Raw genomic sequence first — 14,045 nt, 5'->3', positions numbered from 1 at the left:
AGTTGGCTTCCAGGCCCAGGAGCCAGAAGTTGGCCATCGCCAATTTTTGGGTTGATAGGATGAGAAAGTTTAAACTTGCAAAAACCAATGAATGTTCCGTGGGAGAAGACTACTGAATTTCAAGGCATATACAAAAAAGTGAGCCCCTAACTAGGTGAACCGGATGGGAGGAATTGAATTCGAGACCCCTGACCTTGATACTAATTGAGGAGTTGATTCCGCAACCGTCATCTCCAAAAACTAAACATGAAAGATATATCTTAAATCTTGAAAGTCTCCGTCATCCGAATGTAGTCTTATGATAACAATATTAAGCGTGAGAACCCGGTTCATGTGCGGGTGAAAGAATTCTTGAAACCCATTCTGCATAATGAAAGAAAAATCCAAGAATATCTTATGCAAGTATCATGAAACAAATTCGACGTCTCTATACTAGGATAAAGTTGTGCAAACCATTATTCTAGGAGCATAAATTGTTAGAGTACGACTAAACATATTTCAAAGCTCAGTAACAATATTACAACCGGGATATTACAATTAATCAAACCATACTGTTGCAAGATGAAGTCTTGCAATCCTTTTGTTCTAGAAGTTTAAATTGTAGGAGTAAAATTCGGTTTTCTGTGACAGCACTACTAGAACAAGTAAATTGCAATGAATCAAACCATTTTTCCCAAAAATTTGAGCTATCAAGAAGCAAGCCAACCATTTCTTTCTAGCATATCTGTTGTCAACCCTACTTGGGGAAAATTGTCCAAAAAGTTTAAATTGTACGGCAACTAATTCAATCCTAAACCTTTTACTTATGTCAATTTAGTCCTAAATCTTTTTGACAATTTGCCATTGTAATCTTAAACCATTCAATGTGCAAATTTAGTCCTAAACTTTTAATGATGTGTCAATCAGAACTAAACCTTTTGAAGATTTATCAATATAATCCTTCCAGCCAATTTTTTCAACTAATAATTTTAGGACTAAATTGGAAAATCTTCAAAAGATTGAAAACTAAATTGACACAATCAAAAGGTTAATGGCTAAATTAGCAAGCTACAAAAGCTATAGGACTAAATTAGTATAATTGAAAGGTTTATGATTGAATTGGCCGTCATACAATAGGTTTAGGATTTTTTGGAAAATTATTCCCTCCTACTTGCGGGTTAGGTGTGTCTTACTCTTGTAACATAGAATATTGATATAGCCACACCGAAGATAACTAGATACAAGGAAACATACAAAGTATTATGAAACAATGGCAGTATAAAGATGAGAGGCAGTGTCGAAATTCGAACTCTCCACTAGTGTTCTAATATCATTTAAGACAAATTTTCTTTCTTAAATGCTTGAACTCTGGGAAAACGAGTCTAATGTATTTTTGCCACGTTCCTTAACGGTTTTTCCCTAGCAATTAGCACTTTAACTAAATATATTTCATGTTACTAAGTACAATTATAGTAATAATCCTAAAACTTGTCACAATACTACACTTGAATTGAGCCCTAAAACTTTCACTTTGTTGGGGCAGCCAACTCTTGCTTGGCCACCAACAAGGGTCATGACCCTCACTGGTAAAGGACAGCCGTGATTGTTTCTTTCTTTCCGTTTTGCCTTACTTCTTTATTTTAGAAATTTTCATTTTCATTCTTCTGAATTCTAGTTTTCATTAATTTTATGTGGTATCAAGAAATGGTGCTATTTTGCATTCAAGAAAGATCTCTCGTGACCCTAAATCAGGCAATTTCGATCCACTTAAAATTAACGAAGTTAATAAAAGCACTCAAATGCATCAAAATAGCAAATGTAGGATCAAAATGGTCATCGTAATGGTTTTAAGTTTCAAAATGCACGTACAAGTTTCAAGACTCGAATTATAAACGTCCCATGTTACTGTGGTTCCGCATACTTGTCATGGGCACAGAAACAGTGAACACGATTATCCACATCGTCATAGATAATGCGCACACTATATTCCCGTGTAGTCACCGTAATTACCCACCACGTGAACAGTAGACCTTGTCTCCCGATCGGGGGAAACAGATAAGTTCACCTTTTTGCTCGAAAGAAAGAGCACTTCTCAACATTTTTACTCCGAAAAAAGTGCTCTTCATTGGTCAATGGACATGCATCTACCTATCATCTGTCAAACCAGCCGCTCAAAAGATTCACCAAAAAAGAAGTGGGTGTCTCTTCAATGCAAACAGTGAGAAGTGCGAATTCAAAAGCTCTATCTAACTTTGATGCGGGTCAGCCTTCGCCTCCATTGAGAAGGTAGGCCAATGTTGAATGCGTGAATTCGGTGCTTCGCTTGGTCTCTTGCAACAATCTTGAACCGTGAAGAGACACGTTAGCATGCAAAGCGCACGATGGGCTTCTAGGGTTTCTTTGTGCATGTTATCCAAATCCTTCTTTCTCGTCTTGGGTCCCTTGTTAGGTGAGAAATGATCAATCCCACGACCCAAAGTTTTGAGATAAAACGCACTTTTATTTCTGGCATCTGGACCAATTGGATGTTTAGTTCATTCAATGTCGACAACTGTAATCTTATCAGAGTATCATATGACAATACGAGATAGACAGGAGCCACAAGATTTAAGTGCCACGTACTAGAAGTCTTGAAAATAGAAATTCTATCAGAGTATCATATGACAATACGAGATAGACAAGAGCCACAAGATTTAAGTGCCACGTACTAGAAGTCTTGAAAATAGAAGTTCAACTGACGAAGTTAAAATATACTAAAAATTCTAATAGCTGTCAGGGAAATGCGGTTAAATCTTATAATTTTTAAAAAGTATAATCAATTTCTAAAACTTATCACATTAATGCAATCAAGTCATTTTATTAGCTTCATCCAAAATGATTAACAGAAAATGCTGATGTGGCATTTCTGATTATTTCTCTCCAAGCATAAGACTAAAATGATATCATTTTGGTCCAAATCATAATTTTTACCCAAATTTTAGTTAAATTAGATTTAAAACTAAATAAAGATAAAAGATTTAAAAAGACAAAGAAAAGAAGGAAAAACAAAAACCCAAACCCTCTCTTAGAGGCATCGTCGCCCCCACCATCATCAGGGGTGTCGGGGGGTCAGCGGGGCCTCATTTGGCGACCCTCACTGACCACAAGTCAGGGATTACTGCCCCTCAATCGATCTTTTTGGTGATGGGGCAACGACCCTCCACCGGAGGTTCTTTTCTTTATTTTTGTGTTCTTTTAAAAACTTTTAGCCTTTTTTAAGTTAATTTAATTGGGATTTAGGCCTTTTTTTTGGAGATTAAGATTTAGGTTTTAAGATTTGGACCAAAACGACGTCATTTTAATATTTTGATTAATGCATCAATAACATTAACTCCTTGTACGAGATAAAAAAAATAATTAATTAATAAATTAATAAAACCATATCAGCATCTTTAGTTAATCAAATTGGATAGAGTTACTGATTGTGCCAATTTAACAAAATTTAGAACTTGAATACACTTTTTTAAAGTTTTCCTACTCGATCATACTTTCATAATAAGTTTTAAGACTTGTGATGCACTTCTTCTTCATTTTTTATCTAGTTGGAGATTTGCTAATGATGTTGTACGAGTACTCTATGAGGTACTCCAAGAAAAAAACTAGAAAAAAAAAACGTAAAAAGTAGAAGATTCAAATCTGAGGTTATTATTCAGAATTGTTGGAAGAATAACAATAAAGTTTTTCTACATTCGGAGGGATAAATTTACATCTTTAAGCCTACTCCCTCTGAACAATTGGTACATCAACTATCAACTAAAGCGTCCAGATTCAGCCACATCGTGCTGTTAACGTCGATTGCAAAAATGCCCAAATTGGTATTATGACGTCAGTATTTGATAAATATCAGCTTATCAAGGACACTGCGCTCCGAATAGAAAAAGAAAGGAGATTACCTCATTATTATGACGTAGTAAAATGGAGCATTCTGAAATTTAAAAATAAAAATAGCCCGACGTAATCAAGAAAATTAAAAGGTTGACACTCGATTGTAAATGGAGCATTCTGTGCATAAATTCTTTCATTAATTTGCATGAATCACGTTTTGTTTATCTTATTGCATTTCTTTTGTTTTTTCTTCCCCGAAATGAAAGTTGACGTTTGAATGGAGATCTACCTTTTTTTATTTTTTCTAGGGTTTAGTGCTCTTCTTCTTCGTGGGGGATCGTGAGAGTGATCACCTCCATGATTGTTTCCCTCTCTAGTTGCCTAAAATCTATTCCACTTTAGAAGAACCTTCGTTTCCATCTTGAAACTTTAGTATCCACTTCAATCTTACTCGAGTACATAATACTGGAACACATGGTGAGTTTCGCAGAAATGACTTCAGTGGGATTGCGTATATGCGATCAGATTAGACGGATTTCAAATGTCAATGATCACCCAACATCCCAATCGCTTGGTGCCTGATAAGAGTTTTAGCAAACAAATATATGGTTTGAAATTTCTGGATCTCGCTCTCCATTAGTTTGGATATTACAATGTCTCAGCATAATTTCCAGAGTTAGATGATCAAGTTGCGTCATACCGTATTCTGATTATCCTAGGGCGACAAACTATAGCTATCAAATTCTTGCAAAGTAAGATTACAAATACCAGAAGCACTCCGAATCATGTGATGATGACCCAAATTGACCAACCCAATTCGATCAACGCGTTGATGGACTTGACCTGTGAAAATCATGGATAAAATAAGGATAAATCCTCTCTTTTGTTTTTTTTTTAGCAATAAACTAAAGCCACATGCTCATTAAATTAGTGGTGCCAAGTCTCCCATTAAGCATATCAAGTCAAACCACAATCATCTTCTTTTTCTTCTTATCAACTTTTACTTTTTTTCGCGTAATCCCTTTTGAGAAAAGTGCAATTTTAGCCTTAGTGGCCATCTCCCCAATAAGAGGTACACTTACTTAGATATAATGATTTATACTTTAATCTCCAATGTTCGTCCTCTCTCTCTTTCTCTATCTTTAACTTTCCTTGTGGATTGGGGTCCTATTGGGTGCACCGAAAGTAAATGCGCAAGACCAACCATATCCACCCAACAAGAATGTTTTGGACACGCTATACCAAATTGATGATATCATGAATAAAATTTACTGGCTGATTAAAAAACATTAGTGAGTTGAAACGTGTTAGGAGGTGTATCTTTAATCATAGTCATGCATGCGAACTTAACTTTAGAAAGTAGAAAGTTTGGGGAAGATGCAAAAATACCGGCGAGTCAAATATAAGATGCCTCTTGTGTTTGAAGCTTACACCAACACTTTTCCTTTCACTAAAGAAAAATAATAAGACATCTTAGCTTTTTACATCTTCTTAATGCAAGTTGAATAAGAAATTCGACTATGAATGCAACAATAGATTTAAACAGGTGACGCTAAAAGCTTGTCCTAGCTTCGGTCGTGTCAAGATAATATACGAAATGAATTAAGTCTATTTCATTTTGGCTAAACTTTATGATCATAATCGACGATATTTATCATGTGATTACACCTTTCCAAAGTAACTTTTGCTTTATTTAAATAATAAGTAGGGGAAGGCAAGCCAAACAGAAAAAGATAGAGCCTAGGGCTTGTCTAGACCCCAATATAACAAGACTTAAGAATATCCAAAATATCTTATTTACCAACATAGATAAGTTAGGGATAATTACAAAAGGCAACAGGATGCTTACTCTGGCACATCATATAACATCCACACTTTTGAAACCTGTAATTCGTAATCCACTTCACTTCCTAAAATACCCTTACCCAATAAACAAACCCACAATCCCCACCCTAAATTTCTCTTTCCTCCACCATCTCCGTCCTGCCTAATCACGAACTGGCCACCCACCTGCCATCCCCACTTCCTCTTGGCCACCCGGCCGACCCAACCACTACCTACCATGGACTTGAAGTCGGCAACGGTTCCTGCTCTACATTTGATCTAGAATAGGGGTGTCAATCGAAAAACTGAACTAAATCAAACTGTTAGGAAAAGCTGCCGAACCGAACTAAATACAAACCGAACCTTCAATTCTAATTTTTTATCTTTGGTTTTTTATTTTCAATTTTCGCTTTCTTTTTGCTATATTTTATTATAAGAGTAATTTTCTGAGAACCCGTTTGGGCTCGGTTTGGATTTTTGGTTTTTTCTTCTTCTTTTTTTGCTTTTTGTTTTTGCTGTCATATATTATAAGAGTAATTTTCCTGGTAACGTGATCTTTTCAACTTGATAAGACATGATATGTCCAAAATCCTACATAAAGCATACAATTGTTGGTTTAACGCAAACCATTTTCTTTGAACTTTTAGCAAAAAAAAAATACAAATAAATCGATACGCATATAATAGAAGCCGATGCATAGATAGATAATTCTCTCCTTTGGATCACAAAAGATGCATTTGTCTTACATCAGCACTGTGCAGCCAAGAAGTCCCACTAGCAATCAATCATATGTGGTACATGACAAAGTCACGAGAATATGATAAGTTTTATTTACAACTCCAAGGAAGTACTAAGAACTTTTAGCTTTTTACTCCACGGTTCATCGGTTTAAATTTTAAACTTTCAAGTGCTTCATAAAAATGTAACTCTACGGGCCCAGATGTAATATTCCTTTTTGTCTCTAAAAGAAAAATAGTTTCTCCCTCTCTCCAGTCAGTCCACTTTGTCTGATTTGATGATCTCATAAATGTCATTGAAAGCATTGCACCTTCCTGAAAAATTTTATGTGCACGTAGAAAGAATCATCCCTGCAAATAAGCTGAACAATGGTTATTTGGCGGCGGCATCCATAGTGGGAAATCTAAGCAAGCTCAGGTCAATTCATTTTAGATTATGTTTCCGTTTAATGTGGTCACCAATGTCCTTCATTTGGTTTGTGTACATACTTTTGTCTGATTCACTAGCAATAGAGGTAATTTTGCAATTCAAATAAATTAGATTAAAACTTGATAGGATAAGATATGAAATTCATGGATTTTACTATATTATATCCATTGTTTGATAATCACAGTCAGATATATTTATATCATATCATGTACATTATTTAGTATAAATGGCATATTAGTATCAAATAAAAAAAAATTACAAACAAAGATAATAAAAATTTCTCGAGTCAATTTTGTTTACTTTATTTTTGTTTGCTTTTTTCCTCTCTTTTAATTAATTTCTTTGTTATGTCTTTATTCTCCTTCTATCATTTTCTAATAAAATTTTATTAAATAGTAAACTATACTAATATACCCAAAATATGTAATAAATATAAATATATATTTTAATTTTTATATTGAATTTATATTCTAAAATAGAATTAAGTTCGAATATATAAGTAAAAATAAGATTAAATTAGAACAACTGATTTTTTTTTAAAATCTCATACTATAATTCAAATATTATTTATATATTGAAATATAATTTTAACTTTGTTAATTTTTTTGGTTGAATAATTTTAATTTTGTTAATTTTGTTAATTTAAGAAGTTTGTTATTCGAGAAAATAACTTTCAAATTATGGATATTAAAAATCCTATCCACTTTTATCCCACATTTCCATGGGATAATTTTATTCGATATATATATCCCTTATATCCAATTTTATCATTTCTTAAACAAACATCAAACGTAAAATAGGATAGATTTTATCCTATTTTGAATTTATCTCGACCACCAAATGTAGCTTTATAGTTTTAAAAGGGAAAATTGTCCTAAAATTCTTAAATCTATTGCACTTTTACCAATTTAGTTATAAACTTTTTAAGTTTACCAATTCAATCTTGAACCCTTTCACTTTTTATCAATTGAGTCTTTCTTGCCAATTTTGGACGGAATTTACTACTGTGACATAGTTGATACTGATGTAAACACAATTTAAGGGTGCGTTTGGGAACCACTTTTGAGGAAAGTCTTTAGGAAAATGCAAATACCTTTGAGTTAAAGATATTTTCCAAAATGTAACTGTGTTTGGTAAATTGTACTTTGAAAGCTCTTTGTGAAGTACTTTTAGCAAAATGGCGTTTGTGGAATTACATTTATAAAGGATCTTTGTGGTAAAAAAAAAAAAATTATCAAAAGAAAATTTTAAAAAATTGACCCGGCAAGGGCGGCGGACCGCCGGCGACCTCCCACGACCCCGAATCTGGGGCGGCGAGGTCACGCGACGCCATTGCGACCTCCGGCGACCCTAGATCTAGGGCGGCGAGGTCACGCGATGCCGCCTCAACCTCCAGCAACCCCGGATCTGGGGCGGCGACGTCGCACGACGTCACCTCAACCTCCAGCGACCTAGATCCGGGGCGTTGAGGTCGCAGGAGGACCTCGCCACCCTGGATCTGGGTTGCGGCGAGGTCACGGGAGGCCGCGCGACGCCGCGCGACCCGGATCCGGGGGCGCGAGGTTGCGCAACCCGGATCGGGAAGAAGAAGAAGCTCGCCGGCGGCCGCCGAGGAAGAAGAAGAAGAAGAAGACCGCCCGCCGCCCCAGATCCGGGTCGCGCGACCTGCACCTCGGGCGCGCCACCCCGGCGTCAGTCACGCCACCCCTTGACGGTCACCGGCGTCCCTCTAGTAGTCGCCGACCCCTCGCACTCAGACAGAATCGAAGCTCCCCGGAGAAGATGAACAGTGTCGCATACAAGGGCAAGAACCGGAAAAACAAAAAACTCGTGAGGACAATTTTGGAAAAAAAAATATGAACAGTGCCCGCGTGGGCAATGCCAAAAAAGCCGAAAGCCCAACACAGGTCCTCACCTTCCTTGGGCTTTCGTCTTCACAAAGCTGGCATTTGGAGAAAACGGGTTCAAAATTTTTTATCAAACGGGCTGGCATTTGCCCAAGTATCTTTAGGCCTCCAAAGGGCTTTGGGAAGTGGTTTCCAAACGGACCCTTATTAATTTTTAAATTTTTAAATTTTTTGAATTTTTCTTTTCTTTCATTTTTTTTTTTTTTTTTTGGCCTTTTCTTCCTTTGGCCAATTGCCCAACCTCTAACGAAGGGCTAGAGGCTACAACCAGCAAGGGTCAGCCTCACCCACCTCAAGGGAGGTTGCCCTTGTCGAGATCTAGCGAGGGTTGCCACATTGAACACCGACAAAGGTGACCTCATTGGCCACAAGCGAGGCTAGCCCTCACCAATAGCTTAGAGGTTGAGGGGTCGCTTATGGTAGCTAGAATGGCAATCGTGTGGGAAACCGAGAGTGTCAAGACAAAGCAGAGAGAGGCACAAGCTCAGTCATCTCACTCACGCCTTGCAGAGCCTTGAGGCTGAAGCGATCGTGCGCACAATCGAATCGTCGTCATTATCCTTCCTCCCTCTCGCTTCTCAATTTAAGGTATTAGATTCTCATTCTTAGGAGTCGAGACGAGAGAGTGAAGAAAGAAAGCGTAAGGTATATTTTAGTTTAGGACTAATTTTAATAGTTCAAATTGGTTTATAAACCAAACCGAACTGAAAAAATCTGAACCAGCTAAGAAAAAGTTATTGTTTTCATGAACCGAACCATACCAAAAATGCACAAGATTTTGATTTGATTCGGTTCTAACACCCCTAATCTAGATCAAGGTGGGGCAATCCGATCGGGACCAAATTGAGGTCTATCTATGACAAAGCTCACATGATTAATTCGAGCTTTTTCACATAGAATGTCGGGCTCGCGCAGGCCCCACATGTCTCGGGCCGCAAGTCGCACGAGCTCCAGGTCCTATTGCCGGAGATTGCGACAGCAAAGGGATGGAGAGGGAGAGATGGGTGTAGGGTTTTAGAGCATATGGATCTTTTTGGTTTCTCCAGAATGCAAATTGTAGGTTTTTAAAAAGTGGAAATAGTGTTTGACATGTTTGCAATTTCCGCTTCTAAGTCATGCCTGATGAAAGGTAGTACAATGCATTAGATGATTCCTTTGTGCATGAAAGCACCCAATGCTAGCATATGAAATGGACATCCCTCACTCTCAATTTGTCTGGCACGCACGCAAAAAGCAAGATGGCCTAACTCCCCCGATCCATAGGCGGGCTCACTTGATGTCAAACCAGCCCATAAAAATCACATTTTCTTCATCAAATGGTCGAGTCTGGGCTAATCTAACTGGGTCTAAATGCGTGAGCCCAGGCCCAAGAGGAAATACTCCTATCCAGGCTTGCCCAAAACGTGCTAGCATTAGCTTAAAAAGCGAAGCATAATAATATTCAAAGACAGTAATCCTCTCGAACGCCTTAATTGAGTTCTATTCATACGTCACAACTTTGAAAACTGACGAGTCAAATGACCCATTTTCACTAGCCGAAGAACAGATCCAAGTCCTTCAAAAAGCACCACCTCTCTCCTCAACAACCATCATTCACCGGATACCAATCTACAATTTTGGATAGGTACAATAAATTATGCATGATATCGAAATGTCACGCACCTAAATCTCAAAACTGCTCATGTAGATTCTCCTTTGTAATCTATTATCACACTATCTACGGATGAAGTTCAAACTTTCGTGAGTATAATTATGTTATTACCTCCATTAATTAATTTGTCATATCCTCAGCGATTGAGATTGCCCAATTAACACTTATTGGGTTGAGAGACCCGACATTAGCCCGAAAGCCCACAAAACTATTCCAATGGACTAGGTTTTTTCCAATTGGACACTGGAAATCCTCAATTGCGGGTCGTTTGTTAGAACCAAAATTGCATGAGCCAAAGTTAAACATTCGGCTTAACTTGATTGTGAATTTGATTAAGCTTATGTATGAGATTTTTTATATGGGATTGGTTCTATTATTATTGTTTAATTTTTACAGATTTTGTGGCACTCCCACCTGGAATTTTGTTTAATAACTGATATCCATCGTCATGAGAGCGCGATCGGCACCCCCAATTAGCTTTTGCTGAGAGAGTCAATCTCATCTTCGATGATCTCCTATAAAAGTAATCATGACATATCCTCGAACTCTTGGCACAAATTAGCGCCACTCTCACAATCAGCACGCTGGTTGAATCGAAATGGAAAAAAACCATCACTCTTGAACACTAGAATGGCTATAAACCTATCATCTCTACATGCTTATTTTGTAGTATCCTTCCATTATACTAATTTCGGCGTAATTATTATTTTTCCATAAATGTTGAAAGTTGAACTCAAGACATTTTTGCCTTTCTTTAAAAAAAAAAAAAAAATTTCCCACCAAAATCTATGATATTACACATTTTAAAATTTTATGAAAAAACATATACAAATATACGTGTCAACATTTTGTATTTTTGATAATTTGGGTGCTTTGAATTAACAAAAAGTCATATCCTTTGCTCTCTACATCCATAAGAGCACAATCATTTAGTGGGTTGCAAAAGGAAGCTACTCGATAGTAGTTCATTTCCTTTTTTCTATACTTCTCTCAGTGATATAAAGTTTCGTTAAAGTCTCTCATACAAATCCATGATAAAGAATTACTAGAATGAATCATCCGAAGCTACTACCATAGTTGAAGTCTCTCTTGATACAAAGTTTCACTTGGGGCAACAACCGAGAGGGGGGAGCATTGGTGAAAAAGAGGCTAGATCGAGTTTTATGTAATATAGAGTGGAGGGTGATGTTCCTAAATAAAGAAGCTTTTGCCTTACCGGCCATTGGCTCCGACCATAGCCCTATAATACTATCTTTATATCCACCGATGGAAAAAAAGGAAGAGACAATTCCGTTTTGAAGCCTACTGGATAAAGGATGTTGAATGCAAAGAAGCAATTAAGAACATGTGGAATGATCAGCAACAATCACAATTGAACTTGGCACACAAGCTGAATGAAGTCTTCGAATCCTTAGTTGAGTGGAGTAAGCAGAAATTTTCCAATGCATTTTGACAAATTGAGCACCTCAAAATAGAGCTTACCAAGCTAATTAATGGGAGGGAAAAGGGGTTGAGTAAGCAAGAAAAGCGGAAACTTACAATGCAAATTGAAAATTTATGGCGACAGGAAGATATGTATTAGGGAATGAGATCAAGAATAGAGTGGCTAAAATGGGAGGATAGAAATACCAAATTCTTTTATGCTATGACGGTGCACCAAAGGCAAAGAAACAAGTTGTCCATGCTGAAAGTAGACGACCAGAATTGGCGCAAGGAGCGTCCATTAATTAAACAACATGTAAACACATTCTATCATAGACTCTATGGCACAATTGGTCCTAGAAATCTTTAGCCGATTTTAGACCAATGTCCTTGTATAGTCGGAGATGAAATGAATGAAGCTCTAGTAGGGCCAATGACATTAAAAGAAGTAAAATCAGTAGTTTTCCAATTGTGGGTTACAAAGGCCCCGGGTCCAGATGGACTAAACGAACAGTTTTATCAATATCACTAGGAGATAAATCAAAAAGAAGTGCACCAAATGATAGAAAAGTTCTTTGTTTTGGGTACTTTAGACTCTTCTCTCGACAGAACTCATATTGCCCTTATTCCAAAGGTTACAAACCCTGAATCTATAACACAATATAGGCCCATCATCTTATGTAATTTCAACTATAAAATCATTTCCAAAGTTATGGCTAATCAGCTGAAATCTTGGCTACTCAAAGTGATTGAAATGGAACAAAGTGCTTTCATTAGTAGACGACAAATACAAGATAACATCCTAGTTGTCCAAGAAGTGTTGCATCAACGCAAAATCAGAAAAAGAAAGAGGAAATTTCAAGCGGTACTAAAACTTGATACATAGAAAGCTTATGATTGAGCAAAATGAGACTACCTATATGAATGTTTGAAGGGTATGGGCTTCAGCGATCGTTGGGTTTCTTTGGTGAAAACATGTATATCTACATTCACTTTCAATATCAAACTTAATGGGGAACCTCTCCAAGTCTTTAGACCAACTAAAGGAATAAGGCAATGGGATCCTCTTTCTCCTGAACTTTTTATCATTATGACAAACATGCTCCCTTTGCTCATACACAAAGCACTAGGGGATAGAAGTTTGAAAGACATAAAACTAAATAGAAGCTATCCAACTCTCTCACACTTACTTTTTGCTAATGATGAGATTTTTTTTTTTCTGGATGGGACAATTAAGGAATGCCAGAACTTGGCAAACCTTTTGAACCAATATTGCTATGCCTCAAGTCAAGCGATCAATTGAACAAATCCGGTATATATTTTAGTAATTGCTATTCACAACAATTGAGGAGGAATACGGTAGAAGAATTAAGAGTTCCTATCATTGCAAAAATAGAGAAATATCTTGGCATTCCGTTGGAGTGAGGACAATCTAAGAAAGAGATGTTTGCATGGGTCCTAACGAAAGCAAATATGAAACTCGAGGGGTGGAAAGAAAGCCTAATGACAAAGGCAAGGAAGGAAATCATTATTAAAATAGTAGTACAAGCATTGCCACATTATACTATGTCGATATTTGAGATTCCTATTTGAATTTGTACAGCAATTGAAAAACATGTTGCATCTTTCTAGTGGAAAAGAAGTAGTGCGAAAAAAGGAATTTATTGGAAAAAATGGGAAGTGCTGAAAATCAAGAAAGATTGTTGAGATTTGGGATTCAAGGACCTCATTGCTTTCAATAAGGCCATGTTGGGAAAGCAAACTTGGAGACTCATACAAGCCCCTTCAAACTTATGGAGTCAGTTGATGAAAGGGCTATACTATTCTTCAGGGCAAATAAAGGATCTAGATCGTCTTGGGGTTGGCAAAACCTACTTTCAAGAATAGAGGTATTAGAGCACAAATCAAGTGGTCTGTGGGGGATGACACGCAAATCCGATTAAGAGAAGATAGATGGTTAGAGGGAGGACACATCGGACGACCTACAAATGAAGGAGATCCTGAATATGTGGCTGACCTTTTGACCAAGAGTCTAAATAGTAGAATATGTAGAAATTATCAAGCTTATTTGACATGAGTCTTGTAAATAAAATTCTTGCAATTCCTCTAATTCCTACAGGGACCGACAAAATCATATGGACAAAAAATAGATTTGGAGCCTCTTCCGTCAAAAGTGGACACAACACACTACATCCAGCCAACAACCACAACAATCAATTCCAGGCTTCCTC

This window comes from Eucalyptus grandis, chromosome 8 (assembly GCF_016545825.1).
Source record: "Eucalyptus grandis isolate ANBG69807.140 chromosome 8, ASM1654582v1, whole genome shotgun sequence".
NCBI lineage: Eukaryota > Viridiplantae > Streptophyta > Magnoliopsida > Myrtales > Myrtaceae > Eucalyptus > Eucalyptus grandis.
The sequence above is the reverse complement of the archived record's forward strand: the minus strand, read 5'-3'. Positions refer to the sequence as shown.